This window comes from Myotis yumanensis, unplaced genomic scaffold (genome assembly GCF_028538775.1).
Source record: "Myotis yumanensis isolate MYYU_CA2020_CCGP unplaced genomic scaffold, mMyoYum1.0.hap1 SCAF_3, whole genome shotgun sequence".
NCBI lineage: Eukaryota > Metazoa > Chordata > Mammalia > Chiroptera > Vespertilionidae > Myotis > Myotis yumanensis.
The window spans coordinates 154,309,267-154,325,301 of NW_027223754.1; the positions used below are offsets into that span (position 1 = coordinate 154,309,267).

At 43.7% G+C, this 16,035-nt stretch overlaps 1 protein-coding gene across 7 annotated transcripts in view; it reads left to right on the forward strand.

Moving 5' to 3' along the window:
- Nucleotides 1-16,035, forward strand: part of TAFA2 (TAFA chemokine like family member 2) — a 466,038-nt gene that overhangs the window by 247,172 nt on the left and 202,831 nt on the right. The window lies entirely within an intron of this gene.

The following is a 16,035-nucleotide window of genomic DNA, read 5'->3' on the forward strand; positions in this document are numbered from 1 at the left end:
TGTAGGGTTTATTAATGAGATTTAGAAATACAATGTGCTTATGCTTAGCACAGTGCCTAGCCTATAAAGTATTCAATGAAAAGTCATTCTTATTATTCTTACTATATATCTGCTACGATTACAATGGCTGCTATTAAATTATTTTGAATAGGTTTAGACCAATAAACAGGTGAGTGCTTTGCTTAAAGTTCTGCACTAGGAACTTCATATATATTACTTTATTTAATCCTCATGACAAATGAATGAGGTAGATATTACCTCCCCATGACATAAATGTGGAAACCATAGCTTAGTGCTACTCTGAATATTTTTGCTAAGAATTTTTAAGAAATTAAACTGGAATTTGAGCTCAATCTGTTTGATCCCAAATTCTTTGTCCCTTCCTGGATGCCATGAAGCATCAGGGATACATCTAGAAATAAAATAAATTCAGGTCAGCATACAAAGACTCCTTACTGCATTAGCACCAGTATCTCCACTACCTTAAGTCTTTTTCACTATGTAAAACTAGTTTGGGGAACTTGACAATCAGCTCAGCTGGATAAACTCAATTTTCCACTAACTTCCCTGGTTACCTGTAACCCAGCGCAGGTTTTAGAGTTTCCAAGTCCCAGGAGACAGCAGCTAGTGGCCCAGGGAAGCTCCATTTAACATTTGACTTGGTGGCACCACAATGCAACAAAAAGTCTGTCACACAGAACAATGTCCAACAGACTACCATAAACATTAAGGAATCAGTTCTCTGCTAGGAAGAGGAAGGATGTGGAGGTAAATGGAGTCTCTTGGGTGTAGAAAATCTAGAGCCCTACTGAACAGAATGGAAGTGCTTTGGGGGCCTACGCTGGGGCCTTAAAAGATGTAGGGGGTGCATGATGTCTTTCCCCTCCTTGCTGAAACATCATCTGCTTTTCGCTTTCGCCTCTCTGGCTACTTCATTTCCAAGCCTCAGAAAGCATTTGTTATCATGCCACTCTCACTCATGGGTCACCACCTTAAAGTTTCCTTTCAAAACTGGACCACAAGTGGGAAAGGAAAATAGCATTGCAGCGTGTGCATCGCGGCCCCTTGTCTTTCGCTGTATAGGGCACCATCCCTGATGGACCCGTGGGCGGCATTTGTGGTGGCCCTGCAGAGACTATTCCCCAAATAGGAAAATCTACAAACTGCCCTTCTCCCTTTCAAACGCCACTTGGGCGCTTTTTGTTTATGCATGCTAATAACAGACATCACTTTACTACTTTGGTTAAGAGAATTTGTTTTTCTGGTACAAAATTCAATTTGAAACAAAGTCAGTGATTTATGATGTTATTTGATGTAGCTGAGGTAAAAAATAATAAAGGTATGAGGTGAAGGAGGAAATTTATGCTTAGGTATATTCACTAGGAATGAAAACATAGGTGAAGCAGAATTGTCTTCAAATATATTTTTGGAGGCAAGCAAGAATCCTATGCACAGGATTTTGATTATAGAAATTTCCTGGCACAAACCTGATACAAAAATTGGTTTGTTTTATATTACTGTTCGTGTTCCAGAAGATTTCCCAAAGAAGATAATTAATCTGATAAAGCTGCTGTACAAGCCCACTGTGCATTTGAAAAGAAAAGCCCTTGTAACATTACAAAATGACTATGACCACCGGGGACATATGCAGCTAGACTTAAACAGGACCTTCCATATTGGATATTAAAATAGCTTTTTCTCTTTAATTTTTGGGACTACTGGAAGAAGCAGAGCAGATCCAAGATTTTGTGTGTCGTGTAGTTTTACAAAAGACCACAGGTAAGCTGCAGTGAAAATTACAGGGTAGGAGTGTATATTCCTCATTCGTGGCATTCATATAATACGCTTATTGCAGAAAGGCATTAAAAGGTATGCATCCAATTTCACAACAGCTGGATAGTGCTAAGGGCTCCCATGGCATAAGGTCAGGTGTTATGCCCTCTTTATTACATTGATTTAAATTTGAGTACTACAGTATTTGCATCTAAAACTAAAGTAAGATTTTATGTATCAGATGAACTGAGGTTCCTAAGATTTCCAATCTAATACAGGCATCCAGCATGAGATTAATTTTGGTGTGTGTATAGCAGGAATTAGTTTTGAGAGCTGAGAGACAACACATGAAATGGATCAGAGTTTCTGGTAATTCTAAAATTGAAACATAAAAAGATAATACACTTTAATCAGAATGCCTTATGAAAACTGTAGCTATTTATGATAATGATTACACTGATGGTGGCATAAGGAGCAAAACGTGTTGAACATGTTTTAAAGTTATAGCTACTTTGACATGTAGTAAAGGAAATACAGCAGTCCCACTTTATCCACAGGGGATACAGCTAGTACTGAACCTTATGTGTTTTTTTTTTTCTATGCACACATTCCTATGATGAAGTTTAATTTATAAATTAGGCACAGTAAGAGATTAACAATAATTACTACTAATAATATAGAGTAATTATCCTATATAATAAAAGGGTAATATGCAAATTGACCCTAACTGCAGAATGACCGGGAATGACCAGTCACTATGACGTGCACTGACCACCAGGGGGCAGATGTTCAATGAAGAAGCTGCCCCCTGGTGGTCAGTGCGCTCTCACACGGGGAGCTCTGCTCAGCCACAAGCCTGGCTGATGGCTGCAAGCGCAGCAGAGGTGATGGGAGCCTCCCACCTCCTCGGCAGCACTAAGGATGTCCGACTGCAGCTTAGGCCCGCTCCCTCAGTCTGACATCCCCTGAGGGTTCCTGGGCTGCCAGAGGGATGTCTGACTGCCAGCTCAGGCCTAATCCCCTGGGGAATGGGCCTAAGCCAGCAGGTGGACATACCCTGAGGGGACTTGAACTGCGAGAGGGCACAGTCTCACTAAATGCACGAATTTTCATGCACCGGGCCTCTAGTACTATAATAAAAGTTATATGAATATGGTCTCTTTCTCTCTCACAAAATATCCCATTGTACTCCATGTACAGCATGAATATGCTGGACAAAGGGCTGATTTGCATCCTGGGTGGGACAGAGCAGGACAGTACAAGATTATGTCATGCTACTCAGAATGGCACACAGTTTAAAGCTTATGAATTATTTTTTTCCATAATTTTCCATTTAGCATTTTTGGACTGCCATTGACCATGAGTAACTGAAACCTCGCATCAGGAGGCTGTCAGTGATCTCTCATTTGTCAGTCTACGTACTTATTTTATCAAACCAACTATCACTGGGTTGAAGTGGGAGACAAGTTCTCACTATACTCCTTGAGATGTTGGCACCACATTACTTCTGCCATGGAATCCTCTTAGGATTTAACATCAAGGCCATCAAAGGAGGTGCTACCCCCATGTGGACCATCCTGCTTCATGGCCCCTGACAAACTGGATTATGGACATCACTGTTCAAGACATTAGTTTCTTCCTACCTCATACAGAGTACTATGAGGGGGGACTGAGAATTGTGCAAATATGTTCCAAGGTCTTGAGGAACTTGAATCTGGTGGAAAAATAAGTCTTGGAGATATCCACTGAATCTAATGTCCAAAAGTAATGTCCTAAAATGTTGACTATATAATTGGTTTGCTCTACTAGATGGAGGCAGTACTAACATGGAGCAAGTTGATCAGGATCAGGGACTTTGTATCCAGCAGTTCAAATCTTGGTTTTGCCCCTGAGTAGGTATGAGGTTTTAGCTTTCTTGTTGAAAAAAATAGAGCAAATAATAGTGTTTACTCAGAAGATTGCCATGAAGAGGAATGTGATAATCCATGTGAACTGTTTAGATGAAACTTACCACATACTAAGCGCTCAGTGCATGTTTCTTACTATTATTGAAATGGCTCCGTAACATGCAGGGGCTATACAGATGTAAGTTTCTGTGTGTGTGTTTTTTTTTTTCTTTCTGAATTTAGTTTGGCTCTCGAGGCTATAATTTTTTTAAAATTAATCTTTATTGTTGAGATTATTACAGATGTCCCTCTTTCCCCCAGCTCCCCCCCCCCCCCCCCATAGCTTCCCTCCACCCGGTTCCCACCTCACCCCAGGCCTTCGCCACCCTATTGTCTGTATCCATAGGAAATGCATACATGCATATAAGATCTTTGTCTAATATCTTCCTGCACTCCCACACCCCCTTCCCTCTGAGAATTATCAGTCTGTTCCATTCCCATGCCCTTGATTCTATTCCATTCACCAGTTTTTTCTGTTCATCAGATTTTTAAAAAATTATATTTTATTGATTTTTTTTAGAGAGGAAGGGAGAGGGATAGAGAGTTAGAAACATCGATGAGAGAGAAACATCGATCAGCTGCCTCTTGCACACCCCCTACTGGGGATGTGCCCGCAACCAAGGTACATGCCCTTGACTGGAATCAAACCTGGGACTCTTCAGTCTGTAGGCCAACACTCTATCCACTGAGCCAAACCAGATAGGGCTGTTCATCAGATTTTTTTATTCATTTGATTTTTAGATTCAATTGTTGATAGATATGTAGTTGTTGTCACTTTATTGTTCATATTTTTTTAATCTTTACCTCCTCCTCCTCCTCCTCCTCCTCCTTCCTCTTCTTCTTAAAAAATATCCTTCAGCATTTCATATAATACTGGTTTGGTGGTGATGAACTCCTTTAGCTTTTTCTTATCTGTGAAGCTCTTTATCTGACCTTCAATTCTAAATGATAGCTTTGCTGGGTAAAGTAATCTTGGTTATAGGTTCTTGTTATTCATCACTTTGAATATTTCTTGCCACTCCCTTCTGGCCTGCATAGTTTCTGTTGAGAAATTAGCTGACAGTCCTATGGGCACTCCCTTGTAGGTAACTAACTGTTTTTCTCTTGCTGCTTTTAAGATTCTCTCTTTGTCTTTTGCCCTTGGAGTTTTAATTATGTTTTGTCCTGGTGTGGTCCTCTTTTGATTCCTCTTGTTTGGGGTTCTCTGTGCTTTCTGGACTTGTAAGCCTATTTCTTTCACCAAGTAGGGGAACTTTTCTGTCATTATTTCTTCAAATAGGTTTTCAATATCTTGCTCTCTCTCCTCTTCTGGCACCCCCATAATTCGGATGTTGATATGCTTGAAGTTGTCCCAGAGGCTCCTTACACTGTCTTCATGTTTTTGGATTCTTTTTTCTTTTTGCTCTTCTGGTTGGGTGTCTTGCTTCCTCATATTTTAAATCATTGATTTGATTCTCAGGATCCTCTAGTCTACTGTTGAATCCTTGTATATTATTCTTTATTTCCATCAGTGTATGTTTAATTTCTGACTGGTCCTTTTCAACTTTTTTGGCATTCTCACCAAGATCCTTGAAAGTCTCACTAAGTTCCTCAGAGATTTCTAGAAGATTCTTGAGTAACCTCATAACTGTGGTTTTGCATTTTATATCCAGTAATTTGCTTTCTTCCACCTCTTTCATTTGTGATACTGTTTCTTTGATTCCACATTTTGGCTGCTTCCCTGTGTTTGTTTCTATGTATTGGGTAGCTGCTAAGTCTCCTTGAGTTGATAGAGTGACCTTGTGTAGTAGGTGTCCTATAGGGCCCAGTGGCTCAACCTCTCCAATCACCTGAGGTGGACACTCTTGGTGCACCCCTTTGTGGGCTATGTACACAGTTTTGTTGTAGTTGAGCCTTTATTGCTGTTGGTGTCCCTGGGAGGAATTGACCTCTAGGCTAATTGGCTGTGGGACCAGCTGTGTCTACAAAGGAAGAGCTGCTGTGCAGGAGACACCCTTATGGAGCAGGACTTGCTTCAGTGGGGCTTTGGTGCTCACTGAGTCTGCCCCTTGAGTGTGTCGCTTATGAATGTGAAGAGTTGTAATCTGGTATGGTCTCACACTGACCACTGGGTACACTGGCTCTTGGGTCTCCAGATAGGTGCAAAGTCAGCCACTGCCTTGGGCCATCCACCAGGAGCTACAGAGATCTGAAGATTCCTCCTCTTTGTATCAGGTTTGGCAGTGCCCAGATGAGGCCCAGCTGTGAAGCAAGGCAAGCTGGTGCTGGTGCCAGGTCTTGGGCCTTTTATTGATAGGTTTGGGGCTCCCTGACCCAGCTGCAGCCTGCTTGACAGATTTTTTAGCCTGAGAAAGGACAGACCATTCATATGCAAAAGCTGCTGCGCACAGCTTGGGTGGAGTAATAAATTGGGTATGGCGGGGTCTCAGGGAATCACCAGGGTGGAGCAAACAGAAATGGTTGCCAGTGAGCCCTGCACTGAGGAGGTCCCATCATGGGGACAATGACCGCTTCGAGCACCTCTGTCTGGAAGAAAGCTGCCCCCGCATTCCTGCCCCAATGCCAGACAGTCCAGTTTCTCCCCATATGTATCCCCCAGAGCCTCACCTGGCACTGGAGCTCAGAGGAAGTCCGAGTTTTTAAATTCAGTTCATAGTGCAGGCCTTTTAAGAGGAGCAGCTGGATCTCCAGCAGCCTGTGTGTCACTCAGCCCCAATCTGCACTGGTTTTTACAACCCATAGTTCTTACTGCCTGTAGGGACTTCTTTCCCCAGCTTTGGGACCCTGGGCTGGGGGTCTGGTGTTGGGCTGGAACCCCTGGCTTCTCTGGGCAGCCGCTGCAGAGGCGATCTCCCTCCCGAATAAAAAAGCGGCACACCTGCACACCTGCATGCTGGATCAGCCCCTTCTGTGCCTCTGCATCTCCTACCAGTCTCAGTGTGCCTTCTTCTTTACTTCTCTAGTTGTTGTACTCCCATTCAGCCAGCTTTCCGTCAGTTCTGGGTGGTAGTTGTTCTGGATTTTAGTTGTAATTTTGATGTGGTTGTGGGAGGCAGCAAGTATAGGCGTTTACCTATGCTGCCTTCTTGGTTCTTGAGGCTTCATTTTTACTCTAGGATAGGAGACTTAATCTTGCCAGCTTAAGGTTGTACAGTAACTTCTGGTTTAAAACCTGTCTATCTTTGGGTGAATAGTCAGATTAAAGATTATTCTCCTTTCCTTCTCCCTAATGGCAATCCTAATCTCCAAGGGGCTTTTGAATGGTTTTGGCATCAAAGAAGTGTTAAATGATGTGTGTTGCTTTTTATTTGCCATCAGTTGCTATTGTACTGATATTTTATCGACTGTTCTCGTTATGTGGAACTTGCACGGTGATTGATCCTTTGGTGGCATGGCCCTGCCTTGGCTCTTGATGCTGAATTGGCCATCCAGTTCTATTGGCCTGTTGACCCCAGAGCCTTTGCAAATTGTGCTTAATGATGTTATCTCCATCATGATTATTAGTGATTCTACTCTTCCAGAAGTGTATGCTAGAGATTAGGATAACACAGACAGAATAAGGGTGCTAAGGGATAGCTTGTGTAACCATAAATCTCTTTAGGGCCATGATGGCCAGGGGACAGTTGGTTATGAAATCTTTAAAAGCAAGTTTGGTTAAAAATTACTATAGCTGGTATTTAATCTCAAATGTCTGTTTCCAAATGCCATGTTCCTTTTACTGTTGCCATCACCACCTCAATTTTAAAAAAAGTTATACTTTTATTTGTACTGGTTTTCACTTTAAATTTTAAAGGGTGGACATATATTCCACCAACAGGAGGGCTAAAGACACCCTATTACTCCAGACCTCCTTGATTCCACCTTAGGGTCAAGAGAGAACCCTAGATTCTTTTTCCATTATTTCCAAACACTCTCAGTTTACTATCACATTCTGCCTTGAGCTCATTAGGACTGGCTTCAATTTCCCTTTATTCCTTTGAAGTTATTTCCCACAAGAGATTCCAAACCTCTCCCACATTTTAATTTCCATTAGGTTTTCTTATCTCCTATTTTGCCTCTTCTCACCCTTCCTATTTCCTATAACTTTTCCCTGGGCCCTTCAAGGTCCGTCAAGAGCATTTCTCCTCTCTCCTCCAAGCCCAGCACCTCATCCTCATCCTCTCTCTTCCCTGATGACCTGTCTTCCTGATTTATTGAGAAAACTGAAGGATCAGCAGAGAACTCCCATCAGCATATTTACCCACCCAACAGCATTGGCCTTCCTGTCTCCTACCAAGCAGCAGTGGTTCTCAACCCTGGGCATACTGGAATCACCTGGGAATTTTATAAATCTACTGATGCCTCAGCTCCTACACTGGACAAGTTAAATCAGAACCTGTTAGTTGGGGCCTGAGAATTAAAAAGATTTCCCTGGAGATATTTCTGCCCAGCCAGCATTGTGAACCATTAACATAGAAAAAGTATTCCTGTTCCTATCAAAAGCAAATCCCTCCACTTTGTTTAGTGGATTCTGTTTTATCTCACCTCCCAAGGACATGACTCTAGTGACTCTCCCTTCTCTTTCCATAATCAGTTATTCACCTCTTTATGGATCATTTCCACCAGTATACAAACATGCTGTCATTGAACCAATATATTTTAAGTTGTCTTTTTTTAAAAATTGTACTTTCAATTCCATAATCAGTTCTATTATTTTGCATTCCTTTGCTTTTCTTCAATTCTCTCTTATAATATATTTCATGTGTCATCACTCTGCTAAGCCTGATCTTATTTAGATAACAAAAGACTTTCATTAGGCTAAATCTAATATTCAGTTCTTAATCCTCATCTTGATATATTAACAGCATTTGACATAGTTGATCACATAATTTTCCTTGTTAAGCTTTCTTTATTTGGCTTATTTCTCCTACCTCATTTTCTCTCAGTCTCCTTTATTGGTTGCTTTTCTTTTGTCCTTGACATCTCAATGTTGATGGAGCCTTGAGTCCAGTCTTTAATCCTCTTCTTTTTTCTGTAGACTCACCCATAGTCATACCATCTACTTCTATATATTTTTTTTATTTTTAAACATATTTTATTGATTTTTTACAGAGAGGAAGGGAGAGAGATAGAGAGTTAGAAACATCGATGAGAGAGAAACATCGATCAGCTGCCTCCTGCACATCTCCTACTGGGGATGTGCCCGCAACCCAGTTACATGCCCTTGACCGGAATCGAACCTGGGACTTTTCAGTCCGCAGGCCGACGCTCTATCCACTGAGCCAAACCGGTTTTGGCTTCTATATTTTAATAACATCAATATGCTAGTGGTTCCATAACTAGTATTTGTACATAGATCTTTATCCTTAATTCTTCACTTATATATTTGAATTGCTTAATTCCAAAATTGCATGGAGAACTGATAGCCTTTTCCATCTCAGATAGTAGTAATTCTGTTCTTTCACTGTACAACCCCCAAACCTTGGAGTCATCCTTGAAACCTCTTTTTTCTTTGTTTCTTTTATTTTATTTTATTGAATTTATTGGGGTGACATTGGTTAATAAAATTATATAGTTTCAGGGGTACAATTCTATAATACATCATCTGTGTATTATATTATGTGTTCACCACCCCATTTCAACTCCTTCCATTGGCACTTATCCCCCATACCCTCTTGTACCTTTCTCTACCCACTCCCTTCCCTCTGGTAATCACCATACTGTCGTCTGTGTCTATGAGGGTTTTGTTTGTTTTTGCTTAATCCCTTCACCTTTTCTCCCAGCCTCCCAACTCACCTCCTCTCTAACAGCACTTAGCAAATGTTCTTCAGGCCCATCCATGCTGTTGCAAAGGGTAAGACTTTCTTCTATTTTATAGCTGAGCAGTATTCCATTGTGTAAATGTACCACAGCTTTTTTATCCACTCATCTACTGATGGAAAGAGACTTTCTTTTTCTTATATTCCCATTCAATCTATCAGTAAGTCTTTTTACTGTACCTTCAAATTATCTGGCTACTGCTCACCAACTCCTCTGTTGTTCATCTGGTCTAAATCACCAATATTTTGGCCTGGTTTAGTTTATAAACTCCTAAGTGGTTCCCTTGCTGTCTCCCTTCCTCCATATATCTCAATCAAACACCCTGAGTGATATATTTAGTACCTAAGCCAGTTCTTGGCAATCCTCTGCTGAAATACTCCTGTAGCTCTTTTTGCCACTCAGAGTAAGAGCCAATTCCTCATAATGGCCAGTAACTCCCATTATGACCTGGCCCACCATTTTCTTTCTGATGCTGACTCTCCCTGCTTTCCCTTCCACTTATTCTGTTCCAGGCAGATTGGTCTCTGACTCTTGGCCTTTGCACTGGCATTTCCAGAGGGAATTTTTGCTCCAAAATTGACATGGCTACTACCTTATCTTGTCTCAGTCTGTATCCTGTCAGTGAGGGTTACTCGCTGATAACTCTCCATTTGTGCTTTATTTTTTTTCATATCAGCTTAACATTACCATCTAATATTTTATATGGCAGGCTTATTATTATACTACTAGTGGCCTGGTGCACGAAATTTGTGCACATTAAAAGAGAATTAATTAGAGGAAATAGTTTAATATTGCTATTTACCCTTTCTCTGTAATAGCAGTGTAAGAGATTAAAGAAAATTAGTAATATGTATATGAAAATCTCCCACCTGTCAGAGTCTGGGGTGTACCGCAGGAACCGGAGTCAAATCCCCACCCACCCACATGCACCTCAAAATCACACGAGAACCAGACCCGGCTGGCCCCACCCCCATCATGACCGGCAGGGCAGTGGGGGCACAGCCTCAGGTCCCCCGTCAAGCCCTACCGGGCAGTGGGCGCAGCCACAGGTCCCCTGTCAAGCCCCGCCAGGTGGGGGATTTGGCCTTAGGTCCCCTGGCCTGGTGCCGGGCAGGGGGTGCGGCCTCAGGAAACCCACTGCAGCCTCAGGTCCCCCGGCCCTGGTGCTGGGGCAGGGGGGCATGGCCTCAGGTCCCCCAGCCCATAGGTCCCTGGTCCTGGCACGAGGGCATGAGGGTGTGATGACCATTTGCATATTAGCTCTTTATTATGTAGGATTACATTATCAGAATATTACATTGTTCTGCATAGTATACTTATTAATTCAGTTGTCAATGGAAAGAATGTACATTCTTTCATAATAGCTATCTAATTTAGTGTCCAAATTAGTGCTGATTTATTATATCAGTTATATGTTATGTTAACACTATAGATATTTTAATTTCAGTGTTTCATAATGTTTCAAGTACTTCAAAATTGCCTTTGTGATTATTATTTTAAAATTTAAAATATAATAATTTCACTTTTGTAATTAACTAAAGAGACTGAGAAATTTTATCATGAGTCAATATCAAGAAAGTAAAGTGGAAAACTGATGATATTATACTGATAAGCTGGGCCAAAAATGCATTTGCCTGAATTAAGCAATTGAAACAGACTTTACTGTTTGGGGTTGAATGATTATCTACCATTCTTTGCCTCATTTCCTTATTTCCTACTCTTACAGGTTTAGACTTGAGAAAATGAAATAAGTGAAGAAATTGACCATTATGTAATTAGAAAACAAAATACAATGGTCAGAAAGATTGCATTGGGGAGGTGATGGGCAAGCTGAGTGTTTTTCACAGATGGAAATTATTTAGCTATTCAGAAAGGCAGTTAGAAGGGCTTTCTAGGCAAAAAGCACAATATTGACAGAGGCCTTATACAAGAGAAATGGCTGTGAGAATGAAGAGGTAGTGTCTGGGGAAAGGGAAGTTGAAAGGAGAAAGGGTTAGACTGAAAGGCATATGAATATTAAGTTAACAGGTCTTCTAGTTGATTCCTCTATGCCCTATTTTCAAAATTATCTTCTGCATTTTAAATAGAGCATCAGAAAAAGAAAGCCAAGAAGGAAGTATGGTCTTGATTATGTAAATCATTCCCCAAGGGAAAGTTGAAATCAATACATTATAATAATAAAAAATAAAGTAATAATTGCTACAAATTACCTAATGGGCCATTATAGGTGGTATGCTTTATGCTTTACACTCATGTTGTTATTTAATACTTGTAACAACCTAAAGAGATTGAAACTATCATTATCACCTCCGTTTTACTGAATAAGAAATACAGGTGGTACTGGCAAACCCACGTATTCACTCAAATCTTTCTGAATCCAGAGCTCTTAACTGTGGCCCCACTATTTCCCAAAGAGCCTTCCCTTGCTACAGACGAAGACTCCTAGGCCCCACACCAGAGGTACTGAATTAATGGAACCCAATAGTCTTCATTTTAAACAAGAATGGCTCTTATATCCGATATAAATTGAGAATCCAGTATATCTTCAGTATAATATGCCTGCCAGTTTGCCAAGGTATTCAAGGATTTTTTTTTCACATTTCTTGGGTCTTTCAATATGTGCCTAGTGTGTACCTTTGATAGACTTGTACTCAAGTAACAGACAAACATTTTCATCCTTTATTTCTCCGTCCCCCACTTAGGCTTGTCTCCCATAGAAATAAGTGGCCCTCATGCTTTAACAGACAGCAGCTCATTCCCTTCAGTCTCCTACCTGATGAGCTTTGTGATATGTCATTCTGGAAAGCACAGGCCAACTATTGGAGTGGAGGAGTTATGCAGGGTGTAGAGATCAATTGAATAAAAGGAGGAAATGTTTTAAACAAAAGAAATCTTCATCAAGGAATACTATGCCTCGGTAGGTGGTGAGCCCTCACCAGTGGACATAATCAAACAGAGTCTGGATGCCTAATTGTTAGGGATACTACACAAAGAACTGGATATGACTTTGACCTTATTAAGGAAAAATAAATGTTTAATTTCTGACAGGTAAAAATTATGAACAAAAAATGTTCATGCACTCCTTTCAAAATGCTGTCTAGATTTTGATTCATAGGGGTTGTTTTATGTTTTTTCTTTCTATTTTATTATGTCACAAGAGCTTTTCTTGTCAAAGGAAAGTTTTCATGTCTGATGACTTCAGATCTATGCTATTCAGTAGTCCTACCAGGTTCTCCTAACAGTTAACCCTCTGGACCTTGAACACTCATCTTCATTTCCGTCTCCTCTCCTGTATATTTAAAAGGCAGGACTGGGGGCTGGGAGATCCAAACGCCTCAGTCTCATTGCCTTGCACAAGTTCTTACTACTCCCAGTGGGGCATTTAGGTTAATTAGATATGAATGACAATGATGTGAGTGAACTTATTATAGTTAATATACCTATTAAGAATACATTTCTATGCAGCATCTGTACATAATTTGGATAAGGAAGCATAAGACCTGAAATATATCCTCCCTTAATTATTTTTCAAACAAAAATGGAGAGCATCTTAGATTAATTTGGAATTTTCACTGTGGTTCTGTCAATTGGGAATAAGAGGTTTATCTTGAAGCCACACTGAAGATTTGCTGTGACACATGGCTCAGGTGTCCCCACTCAGAAATTTTTTTCTCAATAAAAGTGGGATGAAGGCCAAAGCCAGAAGCGGGTGAGTTATCAAGCCAAGAAATAAAGGAATAAAACACACACAAAAGCCTAGAGAGTCTTCAAGTAAATTTTGCACAACTTCAGAAATGACTTAATAGTCATGTTATTTTTTTTGGGCTAGTCAGATTACAGCTGGAGAGTAAAAACAATAACACTCTAAAAGCAACTACCCATTTATTAAAACCTTGCTAGGTATCAGATACCCTACTAAGCATTATACACACTACATTTAATCCTTTTAATCAAGCTTTAAGGAATATAATGATCCCTACTACAGAAAGTTTAGATGAGGAAACAGACCAGAGAGGTTAATTAACTTGATGAAGGTCAAACAGTTGGCAGTTTTAGAGCTGGTGTTCTAACACAGATTTATCTGATCACAGGGCCCATTTTTTAAAAACCGTTATGGTATGTATTCTCTTTTCATTATATTTGGTTCTGGATCTCATCTTTCAATAGGGACATAGACAAACTGGACCCTGTTCAGAAGAGAATGACCTCAGGGACAAAGGGTTTTATGTCATTTCATATGAAGAAGGACCAAAGGCCCTGGAGGTGGCGTGGATCCGTCAGGGAAAAGGTGATAGCTATCCATATAAATACCAGAGGCCCAGTGCATGAAATTCATGCGTGGTACGGTCCCTATGCCTGGCCTGCAATCAGGGCCCTCTTCCCCAGCTGCCTGCAGCCGGCCCCGCCCCCCACCGCCACCCACCCCTGGTTCCCTGTTGGCCATTGGGTGATTGGTGCCTGACGGCCGGAGGAAGGGACGGAGAGGTTGGCTGTTCCTGCTCCCTCGCTGGCCCTGCCCCCGCCGCAGGCCGTCCTCTGTGTGTGGGGTGACCGGTGGGGCGGGGGCCTTGGCCTGGTGCCACCCACATCCCCCACCACCCACCCCCGGTTCCCTGTTTACCATCAGGCGATCAGAGCCTGCTGACTGGGAAAAGGGACCGAGAGGTGGTCAGTGTGCCTCATAGTGGCTGGTCCAGCGGTCATTCTGGTCATTCTGCTGTTAGGATCAATTTGCATATTATCCTTTTATTATATAGGACTAGAGGCCTGATGCATGAAAATTCATGCAAGAGTAGGCCTTCCTTCCCCTGGCTGCCAGCACCGGCTTCCGTCTAGCACCCGGACCTGGGATTCTCTCCTCCAGCCACCCGCAGGTACCTGGGACTGGGGCTGGCTTCCCTCTGGCCACCTACCGGCACCTGGAACCCAAGCTGGCTTCCCTTGGGCTGCCTGCAGGCACCCGGGGCCAGGGCTGGCTTTCACTGGGCTGCCTGCTGGCACCCAGATCCTGGCTGGCTTCCCCCCACCCCCGGCTTTGTCAGGAAGGATGTCTGGAATGACGTCCAGTCTAATTAGCATAGTATCCTTTTATTATTATAGATAAAGACCTCGTGCATGGGCGGGGGCCAGCTGGCCTTCCCTGATTTGGGCCCTGGGTCAGGGTGGGGGTCCCCGCTGGGGGGTGGGTCCGGCCTGGGCAAGGGGCCATGGATGCTTTGCAGGCTGGCCACACCTCCAATCAGGTTGGGGGTCCAGGCTGGGGGGTGGGGCTGGCCTAGACAAGGGGCTGCGGTAGTTCTGGTATCTGGTTGTTCTGGTCATTCTGCCATTTTGGTCACTGGGCTTTTATTTTATAGAACTAGAGGCCCGGAGCACAAAAATTTGTGCACTGGCGAGGGGGGGGGGATGTCCCTCAGCCCCACTTGTGCCCTCTCACAGTCTAGGACCCCTTGGGAGATAACGACCTGCTGGCTTAGGCCCACTCCCGGGTGGCAGAGGGCAGGCCCAATCCCTAGGTGCAGCCCCTGGTCGGGCTCAGAGCAGGGCTGATTAGGGAATTGGGGCGCCGCCCCCTGTCATGCACAGAGCAGAGCCAATCAGGGGGTTGGGGTGCTGCCCCCTATCACACACAGAGCAGGGCCATTCGGGGGGTTGAGGAGCTCCCCCCTGTCACGCACAGAGCAGGGCCGATAGGGGAGTTGGGGCACTGCCCCCTGTCACACACAGAGCAGGGCGGATCAGGGGTTTGGGGTGCCACCCCCAGTCACCCACAGAGCAAGGCCGATCAGGGGGTTGGGGCACTCCCCCCTGTCACACTCAGGGCAGGGCTGATGAGGAGGTTGCGGCTCCACCCCGTCACACACAGAGCAGGGCCCATTGGGGGGTTGGGGCACCGCCCCCTGTCACACACAGAACAGGACCGATCAGGGGGTTGGGGAACTCCCCCCTATCAGGCACAGAGCAGGGCCGATCAGGGGGTTGGAGTGCCTTCCCCTGTCACGAACAGAGCAGGGCGGATAGGGAGGTTGTGGCCCCGCCCCCTGTCACACACAGAGCTGCAGAGCGATCAGGTGGTTTGGGCGCTGCCCCCTGTCATGCTGTTCCAGGGGCCAGGAGGCCTCGCGGCTCCACTGATCCCAGTGCTGGGAGGCCTCACGGCTCCGCTTGACACCAGGGCAGTGAGGCCTCGCTGCTCAGCTGATCCCGGTGCTGGGAGGCCTCGCGGCTCTGCTTGACACAGGGTCAGTGAGGCCTCGCTGCTCCGCTGATCCCGGTGCTAGGAGTCCTCGCTGCTCCGCTGATCCCAGTGCTGGGAGGCATATTACCCTTTTACTATATAGGATAGAGGCCTGGTGCACTGGTGGGGGCTGGCTGGTTTGCCCTGAAGGGTGTCCTGGATCAGGGTGGGGGTTTCGCTTGGGTGCCTGACCAGCCTGGATGAGGGGACGATGGCTGTTTGCAGCTGGTCACACCCTCTTCAGGGTGGGGGTCCCCACTGGGGTGCCTGGCCAGCCTG